Genomic DNA, 6,209 nt, shown 5'->3' on the forward strand with positions numbered 1-6,209 from the left:
AGCTGCATGAAACACACACCAAGAAGCAAAAAAAAATCTACGAACAGCAGTCACTGAGGAATGAAATCAGACCCCACCAACCCGGGGAAACTCCTGAGTAAATAAAGGTTTGTTAAAGATAAAACCAAGTACCCAGAATGCAACACTGGCACAGTTTCCCAACTCCAGCCCGACCTAGTTGCCCTGAACTAGGATGAGAACCAGAAGCAGCTGTGTGCACCTTGTTTGCTGTGTCTCTGCTGTGCCTGCTGGGACAGCTGCAGGATGCTCGGCATGATCCCGTGTGATGGGACCGTGGCTCCCACATCAAATGACACCGAGATTCATTTTACAAACAAGTTGTCAACAGGCAATAAAAATTCAGCCAATTAGCCCATTCAAGCTTAATTAGAACAAATGCCTGGGAAATTCTTAACTCCAAATTGCTCCCACCCTTAAATGGGGGTTTCTGTCCTCATTTAGGCTGAAACTGGTTTTGGAACTATTTTCAGCATCACTGCAATGCAGAGTTTTGCAAACCCAAGTACTCCGTTCCACATGCTCCGCTTACATTTTTTTGCTGGCTGATTTTACCACATCTGCATTTGTTTTCTAAAGCTTTGCACATTTTCTCTACTGGAACTGCTAGCAAATAAAGCACAGCCAACCAGGAGATAAAACTTGTAATTCCTCCTTGGCTCAGTCAGCGAGGTCGGTGTTGCTGCCACTTTGTGGCACTTGAGTGCAGCTATACTCTAAGCAGGCAGCTCTGGCTGTTCTGGGAGAGGCAGCAGAGCCAACAAGAAACATCTGCTTGATAGGCAAGACTTAACAGAGGCCATGAATTGCTTGTACATTATCTTTGCCTGCATGCATTTTACAAGAGAAAAAAAATAGGACAGTGCAAATCAGCACACCTAACTCAGGTGCTGGGAGAAAGTAATTGCAAATCCATGCAAATCCTTCTTCTGTGCAGCATCCCGAGGCTACTGGCTGATGCTCTGTAAAGCCCATGGCCACAGGGACAGCCAGCACAGCCCTGCTGAAGTCATAGCAGGGCACTGCTATCTCCAGCCCCTTGGCATCAGGGTAAAAGTCACCGCTCTGCATGTCTGTGGTGCTGATTCACACCCACTGGTCACTTGTTTTGAGCAGAAGGTCGGTTACTGCCCTTAATGAAAGTTTTCCTCACTGATAGAAGGTCAAAGCTGGCAGACAAAATGAACAGGTAAAACAGAAAGACTAATTCTGTCATCTTTTTCATGTCCTAGAATAGGCCCAAGTGAAAACAGTGAGCATCTTTTCTAACCAGGCCCCTGACCTGGCTCAAGGTTGAAATATAATGGATTTTTATTTAATTTCCTGTTATTTCATAGAATCACAGAATGGCTTGGGTTGGGAGGGACCTTAGAGATGGTTTCGTTCCAACCCTCTTGCTGTGTGCAGGGACAGCTCCAGGGAGGAGGAGTAAAAAAAGCTTGATAGGTAATGTAGGGAGGGGGAACATGGACCTTCCTTCAACTCATTAGGGCAGCTTATCCCTGAAATGCACTAAGGCTTTTAATAAAGTCAACGTAAAAGGCCAGGCACTTGAAGGTGCAGGGAGACCCAGCCATGATCCTGGTGGTCCTGCACTGCCAGGAGGCAGAATGACTCCAGGCTTCCATGTGGCAGGAGCCCTTTCTACAGAAACTCATTTTGGAAATGCAGGCATTCTGCTGGTATTTATGTTCAATTTCTTGAGCCTCAAACCCACAAACAGGAATTTTACAAAGGGGGAACTGCTAAACTTGTGCAGACCTTCTCCTACATCACAAAATGATGTGCAAAAGGGAGATAATTCTTTCTTGTAAGCACAGTTATGTTGGGATCCCATCCTTCTCTCCACATTCCCACCGGTCTGTCAGAGAGAGGGGTAGGAATGTGACAGAGCGCAGCAGAGGGCTAAGACAAGTACACCATTGGATGAGAGGATGGCAGGATGCTGCTGTCACACAACAGGAAATCTTTGGGTAGAGAAGGGTGTCAGCTTCCTGACACACCAGTGCTGTGGATGCTGCCTCCCCTGTTACTGTGGCAAGGGAAAAGTGCTTGCAAACAGCTCATTATTCCCTTTTGGGTTCCCTTGACAGGTTTCTAAGTCACTGGGCCCATCCCAGAGTGTGGCTCAGAGGGAGCCCGAGTCCTCTCCCACAGGAAGGACGCCCGACTTTGATACCAAATTCTGCTCTTGGATGCTCGCTGAGACCACCAGTGCTTGCAGGCAAATATCCAAATGCAAAATATGCCTCATGTTCCACAGTCAGCCACTTAATCCCTCTTTAATCAGAAGAGATTCCTCTCCCTGGAAGCTCTCAGACTCACGACAATACCCTAGCAATCCCAGGGACCCAGAGCAGCTGTCCACCCCCACCCACCCAAATGCCAAAAAGCCTGGGAAGGAATCCTCCCTGTGAGTCCCATCCCTGCACCACAGGAGACAGGCAGAGCTGTTTCCAAGCACACCTTGGGTGTCATTTTGCCACCCAAACTTGGGTCTGACAAGGCTGAAGCTGAGCAAGACCCTCAGCGACATAGCTCAAGTGCAGATGTCCTTGTCAGCAATAGGTGTGAATATTGTCCTGTCGGTAACTCATAATGGACATGTTTACAGACCATCATCCCATGGGGCCATGCAGAGAATTCATTGCACGTGGTCTTTTTAAAGGCAGGTACCACCCTCCATCTCTTCTTTTGCAAGGCAGAAAGGCATTACCCTCAAAAACCACAACGTTTCCCAAAGGTAACCAAAATAACTTGCAACTGTATTTCAAACAAAAATAATATGCAGATCTTTGCATTGAACAATAAAAACAAAACAGAACTGTTTGTAAGGCTTCAAAAGAACAGAGAACTTGGAACTATTTACATCCTGGAGACCCAGTCAAGGCACACTGGATTCCAGTCTGGGCCACTGTAAATTCGGTCTCATTCAGTGCACGAGGTCAGTCCAGCTCTTGGTCACGTCACCTGGCTTTGTCCAGCAGAAAGGTCTGGAACAAAGGGAGGGAAGAGAAAACATTTGGTTGGACTCATCCAACAGGCACACTGGCAGAGTCCAGTCAATGACTGCAGTCACTTGGCTCCAAGAGGACCTGCAAAGCCTTTTGGCTTTCAGCAGGTGCCACTTTAGGGAGAGGGTTTTTACAGCCTCCCAGCCCTTCAGCCAGGCACATCGTGCTCATTTTCTTTTGCAAGTTTGCCAGCAGATCAAGGCAATGCATCCCTTTGCCCAGAGGGGCTCACAGAGCTTTGTGTTTTATGGAAAATGACACTGCAAAGGCCCCGTGGGATGGCAGGTTACAGCTTCTGAGTATTCCCCACTGCTTGCACCACAGGACAACACAACATTTGTAATGACTAAGATGTACAATAAAAAATGTGGCAGCAACTCTAGGAATTTCTGTTGGCCAATACTGGTCACAGGCCCAGCAAGGAGTCAAAAATTCAAGTGCTGCCCAGCTGTAGCCAAGCTACTTAGCAGGTGCTGCCCTCACAGGGCAGCTCTCCCCCATCTCTCTCCTTTCTCCTAAAGGAGGTGCTCAGGAGGAAGCAGAAGCCGGGGTGGCTGCAGGGCCAGCCCTGCCTGGTGGCTGCAGAAACTCCAGGCAGGGCTGTAAAACAAACACTTACTGTTCAGACTTGAGGTCTTCTTGTCTTGTCTTCATTGGGCAGTGAAGTCACTGGGAAAGGATTCCTGTCATCCCCTGCAGATCCCTGAAAAACCACAGAAAGCAAGCTGGTCAGAGAGAGATGCCTAAAGCCATTCCAAAGGCTGGCTTTCCTAAGTTTCCAGAGAAAATGTTCATTGGTCCCAGGCACAGTCTCTTCTCCAGGCTCTCCCCCTCTCGCCTTCTTCCCCAGCAATCCCTCCGACAATGGAAATGGAACCTTGGCTTCTCACCTGGCAGCTCACAATGCTTTGCACCATTACACTTCTCCCAAGCACAGAGAAATCCAGCAGCAGGTTTCCTCACTCAGTGGCTGAGAGAGCAGTGAGGGCTACAAGCAGGAGAATTGTCAGGAAAAAGCAAGCAGTGAGAAGGCAGCTACTACAGTGTGCACAGGCTGGCCTAACACACACCCCAACGCCCTAGAGCCCGCACCCCGAGCCATCAGCAAACAGCCAAGTAATCCAATTTTATTACCAGGGAATATTTTATTACCTTGCAAAGCTGCAAGGGTCATGAGCAAGTTTGTAAAAAAGCTATAAAACCTTAGGCCCAGGTTGCAGCCAAACTCACAGCTTTGTTGTTTCTTCATTTTAAGCAAACCACCCTTTCTTATTATAAACACACTCCTTCTCCCACCAGGTTTGTATTTGCAGTTGCCCACAACCAGAAATGGTCACTTAGGTGAGAGGGCGTTTCAGAAGAGAACCACACAGCATGCGTTGGTTGCAGGAAACCTACCAGCTCTCCTGGATACCAGTGTTGATGCCCTGGGACAGTTCCTTGGGATCTTTCTCTACTTTCCTGAGCGTGGCAAACAAAGGATCCTGGTTCCTGGCAGGGTTATCCATGGCAGGCAGGTCCAGGTCATCACTCTCGGTTCTGGGGCTCTTTTGGGCCGTCGTGGTCAAGTTTGGTGCCCGTTGTGCAGCAGTCATGGCCGGCAGTGGTGGCAGCACCACAGTTTTCCTCTCGGTTTGGAATGAAGCTTCTGATGCTCAGGACAAGAGAAGCAAATTCATGAATATGATGCACACACACCGTAGGGATTTCTGAAAAACCTGGCTACATCCTGAACTGGCTAGTTCTTGCCAGTGCCTCAAGTAGACAACACTTCCAAAGCTGAGAGGCTTCAAGCGAGAGAGACTTTTAATTGGCAGAGACTTTCACATTCACTAACAGAGTGGTCTAGCAGATTTCTGGTCATCTGAAATCAGGATGGCCAGGGAACTCTGGCAGCAAGAAGCAGCACCAAAGAGCTCTCAGCCTTGTTTCACCATTGCTCACTGACACCATTTTTAGTCAGCTTCTCAAAGTTTCCAAGAACACACCAACAGCGAATCCCAGCCCATGGGCTGCAGCATCAGAAGAGGCAATGAAGTTAAACCCAGTGGGAAGGCTCAGGTGTGAGGCTGCACCTCTTGCAGCACTGCTGTGCATGGGACAGTCCTCTCCCCTCTTTCAGCACCCACTTTTCCAGTGCTTTGGTCCCTACTCACTGCCCACGTGCTCTCCAGCTGCTCTGCCTTGGCACAGCTGATGCTGCACGGAGCACTGTTTGACACGGAGCACAGCACCATCCCCCACCTGATCCAGAGCCCTCTCTCCCCAAAAACACCTCCTACCCTTCCCACCCCAGAAGCCAGCACATGACTAAGGCAGCTGCTCATTTTCCCTGAAAAAAGGCAGGAAGGAACTCCAGAATTAAAGCTCTCCCATTCCTACCACAATGGGCACATCCCTTCCCCCAGCCAAACATCAGCCCCAATGCCTCTGTGCTTTAAGAGGATGTCAGAAGGGAAAGACTCCCTGCCCTTACCCACCCACACCTACAGAGCTGCTTTCTGCACCAGGTGCTTCCAGCCTGGAAAGGCCAGTCTGCAGCATCTGGAGTTGCAGAAGGCACACGATGTTCCAAGCAAACTCTCGAGTGCCAGGACAGGAGATACGGTTCTGAGTCTCACCCTTCTGAACAAAAACTAAGATTTACGCTTCTTTCTGACATCCCACCACTGCATACTCACTTCAGTTTATTGGGGCCTTTGTTTGCTGTAGGCTGAAATTATTTTGTTGGGTGTTTTCATTCCTTTTTCTTCCTGGGAGTATCCCCCTTGTCTTCCCTCTAACAGGAAGAAAGGAAAAAGGAGAAAAAAAATCACTCATGTCTTGAAAGTTCACACAAAGTACAGACCAATACAGCTCAGTTTTACAGATTCTGGTTGAAAACAGAAAAAATAAGATACTGGAACTCACAAAGTGGAAACCCAAGCACAGTAGATAGAGCTTTCAGGCTCACTGACAAGTAAACCTAAAATGACATTTTACCTATTTTGCTTGGATACATTAATTGCTTTCCAGTGGCAGGAATGGAACTGCTAAACCTCTCGATGCAAACTGTAATCTACAGTAAGGCCCTTCCATTGCTGAAAACAAACATTCCATCTGTCCTGCATGGGCTTTTTGTCCTCCTACTCAGTCTGAATGGTACAGAAACGTATTCAGATGCCTTGGGGCACAGTC

The 6,209-nt window shown here is 48.3% G+C and overlaps 1 long non-coding RNA gene across 1 annotated transcript; it reads right to left on the bottom strand.

The window, feature by feature from the left end:
- Positions 1-2,797: 2,797 nt before the first annotated feature.
- LOC125326681 lies at positions 2,798-5,805 on the bottom strand. The gene is made up of 4 exons (XR_007203933.1): positions 5,714-5,805; positions 3,923-4,680; positions 3,652-3,735; positions 2,798-3,011 (listed from the first exon to the last, which is right to left on the bottom strand). It is a non-coding gene; the product is annotated as an uncharacterized LOC125326681 (long non-coding RNA).
- Positions 5,806-6,209: the final 404 nt, after the last annotated feature.

This window comes from Corvus hawaiiensis, chromosome 5 (assembly GCF_020740725.1).
Source record: "Corvus hawaiiensis isolate bCorHaw1 chromosome 5, bCorHaw1.pri.cur, whole genome shotgun sequence".
In the NCBI taxonomy this organism is placed as follows: domain Eukaryota; kingdom Metazoa; phylum Chordata; class Aves; order Passeriformes; family Corvidae; genus Corvus; species Corvus hawaiiensis.